The 8618-nt window shown below is 42.1% G+C and overlaps 1 non-coding gene across 1 annotated transcript; it reads left to right on the forward strand.

Moving 5' to 3' along the window:
* The first annotated feature begins 7118 nt into the window (after nucleotides 1-7118).
* On the forward strand, nucleotides 7119-7222 carry LOC111529005. Its single transcript, XR_002727245.1, has one exon. It is a non-coding gene; the product is annotated as a small nucleolar RNA U13 (small nucleolar RNA).
* Nucleotides 7223-8618: the final 1396 nt, after the last annotated feature.

The following is an 8618-nucleotide window of genomic DNA, read 5'->3' on the forward strand; positions in this document are numbered from 1 at the left end:
AGCCCTTTTTACTGACTGCTGCATTGTCAGGATCCACAGCTAGTCTATGGACAAGATTTTATCTTCCTACCTGGAGAAAAACCCTCCTGACCCAACGAGTGTGGCCTTGCAGATGTCCTCAGTTTCCACTTCACCAGAGACTGCTTCCACCACTGGTGCCTCAGTCCCCTACCGACTGGGTCTTGAAACATCTCTCCAATATTCCTAAGTGGTCCTCAAAGAATACGGGGCTTGAGGCCTTTCTCATGTAGCCACATGCGCATCACTAACCATGCCCTCTCACAAAGCAGCACATAACTTCCTCTTTCTCAACAGGACCCTTACCCCTCATCACCTTCCTTTCCAAACATGGTCATCCAAAATTACATCTACAGTCAAGGCTTATTAAATATTCACCATTTGTGGGGCACAGTGGCAACTAACTTGAGAAACACTTTTCTTTGACTGCAACAATTTGCTGACGTGTAGTACATTGCTTTTCTATTGCTGCATGACAGATTATTACAAACATAGTGGCTTAAAACAAATGTGTTCTCTCATAGTTTCTGTGGGTCAGGTGTGCAGGTGTGGGTTACCTCGGTCCTCTGCTCTGGGTCTCACCAGCTCAGACATGGAGTTGTAAGCTGGAGCCATGACCTCATCTGAGGCTCAGGGTCCTCTTCCAGGTGCACTGGTAGTTGGCACAGTTCATTTCCTTGCAGTACGTTGATTGCTATTGTCTAAATGTATGCATTCCCCCCTCCCAAATGTATGTGTTGAAACTCTAACTCCCAAAGTGATGTTATTAAAAGGCAGGACCTTTGGGATGTGAGTAGGTCATGAGGGCGGAATTAGTGCCCTTATAAAAGAGTCCACAGAGAGCTTTTTCGCCCTTTTTGCCTTTTGGCAAAGAGAAGGGGCCTGTCTATGAAGAGTGGGCTCTCACCAGACAGTCAGCAGGCACCTTGATCTTCGCTGTCACAACCTCCAGAACTGTGAGAAATAAATTTCTGTTGTTTCTAGATTGACCAGACTAAGGTGTTTTGTCATAGCAGCACAGTCAGACTAAGACAGTGACCAAGGTCATTGCTAACTCTCAGTCAGGGACTGCTTTCAGCTCTAAGAGGTCACCCTCAGCTTCTTACCAAGTGGCTCCTGTAGCTACTCATACCCCTTCTCAAGGACTGTTTGATTTCTTCTATGCCAGCAGAGTCTCTCTGAGTCTTCACCTTCAAGAAAGTTACCTTCTTCTATTTTTATTTTTATTTTTTGAGACAGAGTTTCACTCTGTTGCCCAGGCTGGAGTACAGTAGTACAATCACAGCTCACTGCTGCCTTGACCTCCTATGCTCAAGCAATCCTCCCACATCAGCCTCTTAGTAGTTGGGACTAGAGGCACACACTTTCACACCCTGCTAATTTTTAAATATTTTTCTGTAGAGATGGAGTCTCTCTATTTTGCCCAGGCTGGTCTTGAACTCCTGGGCTCAAGCAATCCTCCTGCCCTGGCCTCCTAAAGTGCTGGGATTACAGGTGTGAGCCACCATGCCTGGCCAAAAGTTATCTTCTAAAAGTTAGGCTCACCTGGGATTATCTCTCTTTTGATGAACTCCAGCATAACTAATTAATAACCTAATTGCATTACTTCCATCTATCAAAGTTCACCATAATTCTCACAGCCCTCATGAAGTCCTTTTGATTAACAACCCCTGATATTGACCAAAACCAACCCTCCTAGCTCCCAGGTATTCCAAACCATCTATCCGTTAAATATATACACGACACACTGTGTATCAAAAACTAGTATTCTGTGTTTATGCTAGAAATATATTGACTGCTTTGTGTGACTGGCCAATGGTGTCAAAAAGCCTAAAGAATATTTTGGCCCCAGGAAAGCCTAAACATGATTAGAAACAGAAAACTGAAAGCTTCACTTGTTTCCACCCACTCCAAAGGCTACAATCAATATTATGCCCTTAGACCAAGAGGTAAACTACATTGGAAAACTAAAGTGTCTTTTGGGGATTGAGTCGACAAGAGATGTAGTATCATTGTGATCCCAAACTCCAGGCCAGGCTAAAAGTATCCAGACCAGTGGTCTGGGAGAAGCTTTGCTTTCTAATGCAGAGGGTCTCAAACTTGAGTCCATCAGATCCCTCGGGGGCTGTATCCCTAAGCCTCTTCCCCAGAGTTTCTCTTCAGTAGGTCTAGGGTAGAGCCTGAGAACTGCATTCCTAACAAGTTGCCAGGTGAAGCTGTTGCTGCTGGGGCTGAACCCCATTGAGAACCACTGTTCAGGAGGGAAGAACCAGTGGACAGAAGGTACAGAAAAGCTAGGTTTAGCTCAAGATCTGGTGGAATCTTTCTTTAAAGCAGCTACTATTCTTCAACAGTAGAGCAGGCTCTTTCCTAAAACGAGTTTTCTATTATTGGACATAAGCAGACATTGAATAATTGCTCACTGGGGGATATTATAAAAGTGATTGCTGCAATAAACAGTAGTGTCCTGAGAACAAGAAGCTGGGATTAATCTGGGAAGATTCATGCAGCAGAGGCACATGGAGTCCTACTAGGACACACCATCAGGAAAAGAAGTGTAGATGCCACATGAAATATCCTTGGTATTAGGCCGGGTGCAGTGGCTCAAGCCTGTAATCCCAGGACTTTGGGAAGCCGAGACGGGTGGATCACGAGGTCAGGAGATCGAGACCATCCTGGCTAACCCAGAGAAACCCCGTCTCTACTAAAAAATACAAAAAAACTAGCCGGGAGAGGTGGTGGGTGTCTATAGTCCCAGCTACTTGGGAGGCTGAGGCAGGAGAATGGCGTAAACCCAGGAGGCGGAACTTGCAGTGAGCTGAGATCCGGCCACTGCACTCCAGCCTGGGCAACAGAGCGAGACTCCGTCTCAAAAAAAAAAAAAAAAAAAAAAAAAAAATCCTTGGTATTTATTACCTGGGAGGGAATTTAAAATTTCACCAATGATAGATGTAAAGTTAAAGTGGTAATTAGGAAGCAATGATTAGAGCAGGGCTAGGAATAACCAGACCTGTATCATTCTAGAAAGGATTATGTGGTTCATAACTGAAGGGTGAGTAGAAATAAAAACTCAGAGCAGAGGAAGGAAACCAAGGTGTTCCAGGACGGTAATCCACAAGAGCTGGGCATTCCATACAGTGTCTCTACAGCACAAGTCTGGTCAGTTGTTTCTAGATTGAAAGAACAGGTGGAGGATGGGGTGGCAAAGCAGGATCCCTAAAGGAGAGGAATTAAGCAAAACAACAAGTTGTGCTAGAATCGCTTCTCAAATCTGGCTGATCATCAGAGTCACCAAAGGGTAGCTTTTAACAACTGCTGATCTCTGAATCCCATTGAATTCAAAATCAGCAATGGAGGGTCACAAGTAGCCAGAGGAAGATAGGAATCTGTAATTCTCAGGCACTGCCCAGTTTGTAATTCATTAGCCCTGATGATCTCTACCAATGATGCCTGGTAGTTACACCTAAAGCCGTTTGGCAATAGAAGACTTGGGCCTTTGGGGTATTTCATATAAGCAATCCCTTCCAGTCCTCTTAATAAAAACAAAATCATCTTTCTGAGTAGGCCACTTCAAATGAAACAGAGCACATCCACTTTTACATTTGTTTTCTCTATATTGAACTACAATATAGTGATTTTGTCATATTTTCATTAAAAATTTTTAAAAGACTTCTGCTTTTATAACAAATGGTTTAAAAACCATCAGATAGTTGTAGAAGGAGAGCCAGGCTTTGAAGACAGTTGTAGAAGGAGGGCCAGCATTTGAATCGCAGCACTACCACTTAACTTGCAGTAACCTTGGGTGAGTTGTGTAATTTTTCTGAGTCTCACTTTCCTTATCAGTATATTGTGGGAAATGATGCCAGTCTTGGAAGTGGTTATGCTCTCCTTGAGGTCATTGTTGTATTCCCAGTTCCTGGTACTTCGTAGTTGCTCACAGCACATTTGCTGAATGAGCTAATCTAATAGCTTATCTGTAACTAACACAGCCTCTGCTTAAGAAAAGGGTGTTAGTGTTAGGATTACTGCAAGCTTTCCTTTTCCTGTTTTTTTTTTTTTTTTTATAATTTTTTTTTTTATTTTGTTCATCATGCTGAAGTACTACATATGCTTGTACTCCAGATTTCTCAAAAAAATACACTGGGGAGGGTGTTGGGATTTAGCAGGGTAAAGTTGAGAGATGGTCAAAGGGGACTTCATTTTGACCTATAAATTTTGTAACAATTTCAAGGAAAATTTATTTGTGTATTATTTATTCAATTAGAAAAAAATAGAAAAATTGTAAAAGTAAACTACAAAACCTCCCTTATATCACCCCATGAAAGCTCTGCTTAGGAGTTCATCTTTGATTTTTCACTTATAATTCTGCCCCCCAAGACACACACACCCATAATAGACAGCCCATTTTCCATCCAATTAACATGTTTTCCTTCCATTGTACAAGCTGCCCTGGATTGCATAACCTGTTTCTGCTGGAAAAATATGTACATCTCTTCTTTTTTAGCAGCTGCCTCACCCTCTTTCATCTAAACCCTACATCTTATCATGTTCAGAACCATTTCGATTAATTTATTTAAGCCTCTTATCTTATCTCATTGTGAAAGCCTCTGCTTACCACATCTCTTTTCCTCAGTAGTACACACGCTGAGTTTATTGCAGCCTGGGCACAGAGTGGCCTCTTAAACCTTTGCTGCCCCAAATTCCATTTTTGACAGCTGTCAGTCCAAAATTCTCTGCCTGGCTGTCAGGACCCTTTGGAATAGTGCCTCATTTGACCTAGTACTTTCTTGCACCCAGAGGTAGACTCCTCCGCTCCTCTAGTGAATGATAAACTTCTTGTGAGTGGGGCCTGAGGCTTTCAACTGTGTATGTCTCTTTTGTCCAGCAGTGCCCCTTGGTCATATTGGAAAGCCTCCTACTGCATGAGTGAAACTGGAGTTTTGATCTTGTATTTAAAAAAATTCATTTAGTCTCTACTTTTTTCTCCGGTGAATAGAAGTTGCAACCAAGAAGCAATCTGTCATTTTTGAAACAAGTAAATGGTTTATTATTTCTCAAGGTTATCTCTAAGCTCTGATAAAAATGTTTAAATGTTAAGGTTTTAGCTTTTTTTGGCCATGTACTTAAGCCTGTACTGAATTCTGCTCTGGGGCACCCTTTGGAGTTTCCCCTCTATTAATGTGGCTGAAGACATCTTTAACGTCTCCATTGGCTGTAGTAGAATATATTGATTTTATAGTTTATTTTCACTGACAACTAAATCATCTGTTGGAAATATATTATTGGAGAAATTTCAATATCTTATCAAGAGATTTTGTTTTGTTTTGTGGAATGTGGGGGATATTAGTTAGTAAAGACCATTGCCTTTGGAATTAAACCTGGGTTTGAATCTTGGATTTGTCATTTAGTAGTTGTGACTTTGGAATACTAATTTCACTTTTCTTTTCTTTTCTTTTCTTTTTTTTAGATGGAGTCTCACTCTGTCGCCCAGGCTGGAGTGCAATGGAACGATCTCGGCTCACTGCAACCTCCGCTTCCCGGGTTCAAGCGATTCTCCAGCCTCAGTCTCCTGAGTAGCTAGGACTACAGGACCGCGCTACCAGCCCCTGGCTAATTTTTGTATTTTTCAGTAGAAACAGGGTTTCACCATATTGGCCAGGCTGGTCTTGAACTCCTGACTTCGTGATCCACCCACCTCAGCCTCCCAAAGTGCTGGGATTACAGGTGTGAGCCACTGCGCCCGGCCCTTATTTCACTTTTCTAAGCCTCATTTTCTCATCTCTAAAATTAAGATAAAAAGAAAAAACTGCCCATATATGACTATTATAAGGATTGAATGAAAAAATGATTAAGGACAGACCACAAAACAAAAATGAGATATTCTCTTCCTGCTTTTACTATATGTACGTATATCTGTGTGTGTGTGTGTGTGTGTGTTCCTTTACCATCTCTATATTTCACTATGCAAACCATGGTGATCGATGTGATAAAGCAGTACCTGCAAGAAGTTCCTAGGAAGCTATAGTTACATATGTAACAAAGGAGGACTACACGTAATTAGAATATCAAGGTACAAAACTGTCGACTGAAGATCAGTGGTTGTCAGCCTGCTTTCAGCCAGGACACACCTGAGGAATGGTGATTCACAAGGACACACTCCCCTGTTAAGCCCAGTTTCTGGTGTGTCAACACATGCCCTGTTATTCTTACTCACCAGGACTGAATGTGAGTGTAGTGTTAGGGTAGCAGTAGCTCTCAAATCAGTCTTTAAAAAGAAAATTACAGGCCAGGCGCGGTGGCTCAAGCCTGTAATCCCAGCACTTTGGGAGGCCGAGATGGGCGGATCATGAGGTCAGGAGATAGAGACCATCCTGGCTAACATGGTGAAACCCCGTCTCTACCAAAATAATACCAAAAAAAACTAGCCGGGCGAGGTGGCGGGCGCCTGTAGTCCCAGCTACTCGGGAGGCTGAGGCGGGAGAATGGCGTAAACTCGGGAGGCGGAGCTTGCAGTGAGCTGAGATCCGGCCACTGCACTCCAGCCTGGGCGACATTATTAGCAAATCTCATCACTTTCACTGCTAGCAGGCACAAATGATTTAACTGATGTTGAGAAACTGTCAGAAAAGGGCAATAAACTAAAATGTCTGCAAGGCCAGGCTGAGAAATTAGTGAAGTGAACTGAATATGAGAACCCAAAGGAAGCCATTAGGAAGACCTTGGTGCACAAGAGCACACGTACACACACACACACACCCACACACCTCTAAACGTGCACATGCTCTCCAGCTCCAGCAAATCACAGGACCAGCAATGCCAGCTCCTCTAGCATCCCAAAAACAGCCAGAAATGTGGAATTTTGTGTGAAATCTCTGGATTTTATTCAAACCATTTTAAAACAGTACAAGACAGGTCAAACATGTTCACCATTTACAATAAACTTCTTCAGACCAAATGTCTTTGATTGCATACTCTTGTCAACAAAATCACTGAGCATGCATTAGAATATAATTTATAAATTACAAGCATGTACTCAAAATCTATAAATTAAATATTAATGCCTTTTTTCTCTTAGGAAGAAACCAAACATAAATATTTTGATGCTTTTGCAGTTCATAAGCATGATGATTAGGTGTTCACATTCAAGTATGGGATGTGCCATCCTCAAACCTCGCCACAATGTCAGCACTTTGCCCATCTGACATGAAAAAAAATCGTAGATAAATAGTTCTCACATTTCCCTTCTACACTCTCATGGATCCCTGTGGGTGTGCAACGCTGTGGAGACCACCACTTGGACCCTGAAAGCTGTAGGGATTGGAAGACGGGGACCTAAAGAAGTAAAAGTTAGTTCGTTTCTCCTGCTCTTCCACTCCTGACAAGTTCTCAATTCTTCTCCCAAAGCAGTCACTATAAAGAGTTGCTTTTTTTTTTCTTTCACTGTGTGTTTTTTGTTTTTATTAATTTATTCTAAAGAAACAGATTAGTAGTTTACTGTGCACCAGACCCTGTTTTCGGCACTTGGGGACAAATATGGCAAATAAGGCTGCCCACATGGGACTTTACATTCTGTTAGGGGAAACAGCTAAGAAAAAACTAAATATTAAATAAGGCCAGGCATGGTGGTGCACATCTGTAATCCCAACATTTTGGGAGGCCATAGCGGGTAAATCACTTGAGCCCAGGAGTTTTAGACCAGCCTGGGCATAAAAACAAGACCTCATCCTTACTTTAAAAAAAAAAAAAACAAAAAAAAGAAAAATACAGGAAGGCCAGCAACAACAACAATAGCAGTGATTCCCTTTCTTGTGTTTGTGTTCCTTTGCTCTGTGACTCTGAGTGTACTTTCTACTTTGGCTCTGACCTTGACCATGTGACTTGCTTTGACCAATGAAATACGACACAGTAGAGGCTTGAAAAGTCCTTGTGGTTTGGGCTCTTGGACCTCTGCTGTCATGTGATGAACTAGGCTCACCTTCTTGATGAGGAGAGAAGCATAGTCCAGTCATCCCATCACTGCAGCCAACACCAAGACACGTGTCAGGCATTTGACTGAGGCCATCTGGAAGCAGTCAGCCCCAGCGAAACTGCCAACTGACCACAGATGCATGAGTGAGCCTAGCTAAGATCAGCCAGAAGAACCGCCTAGCAAAATTATGAACTAAACAGATGGTTGTTGTAAGCCATTGCGTTTTGAGTTGGTTTGTTATGCAGCACAAGATAATTGATACAAACTGTAGCATGAACCAGATACCATGCTGGGATCTCTCTTTACCATCATCCTGGGGCTGTCCTCTGCTTTTTTCTTGTATTGGATCTCATATTTCTAGTAATCCATATCTTCCTCTTGCTTGGTTTCCTTCAGTGACTTCCCAAGAAAGAGTACATGAGCAGTAAATTAATTGTATGAAAACTTCCATGTCTGAAAATGTCTTTTTTTTAAATTTTTTTCGATTTTTGTGTTTAAGTCCTAGTTTGGTTGGGAGTAGAATTCTAGGTCATTAACTATTTTCTCTTAACATTTTGAAAACCTTTCTCCATTGCTTTGTAGCCAGTACTCCTGTTCACAAGTTAAAAGTCTATGCCAAAAGGTGACGAGA

Source organism: Piliocolobus tephrosceles, chromosome 11 (genome assembly GCF_002776525.5).
Source record: "Piliocolobus tephrosceles isolate RC106 chromosome 11, ASM277652v3, whole genome shotgun sequence".
Classification (NCBI taxonomy): Eukaryota; Metazoa; Chordata; class Mammalia; order Primates; family Cercopithecidae; genus Piliocolobus; species Piliocolobus tephrosceles.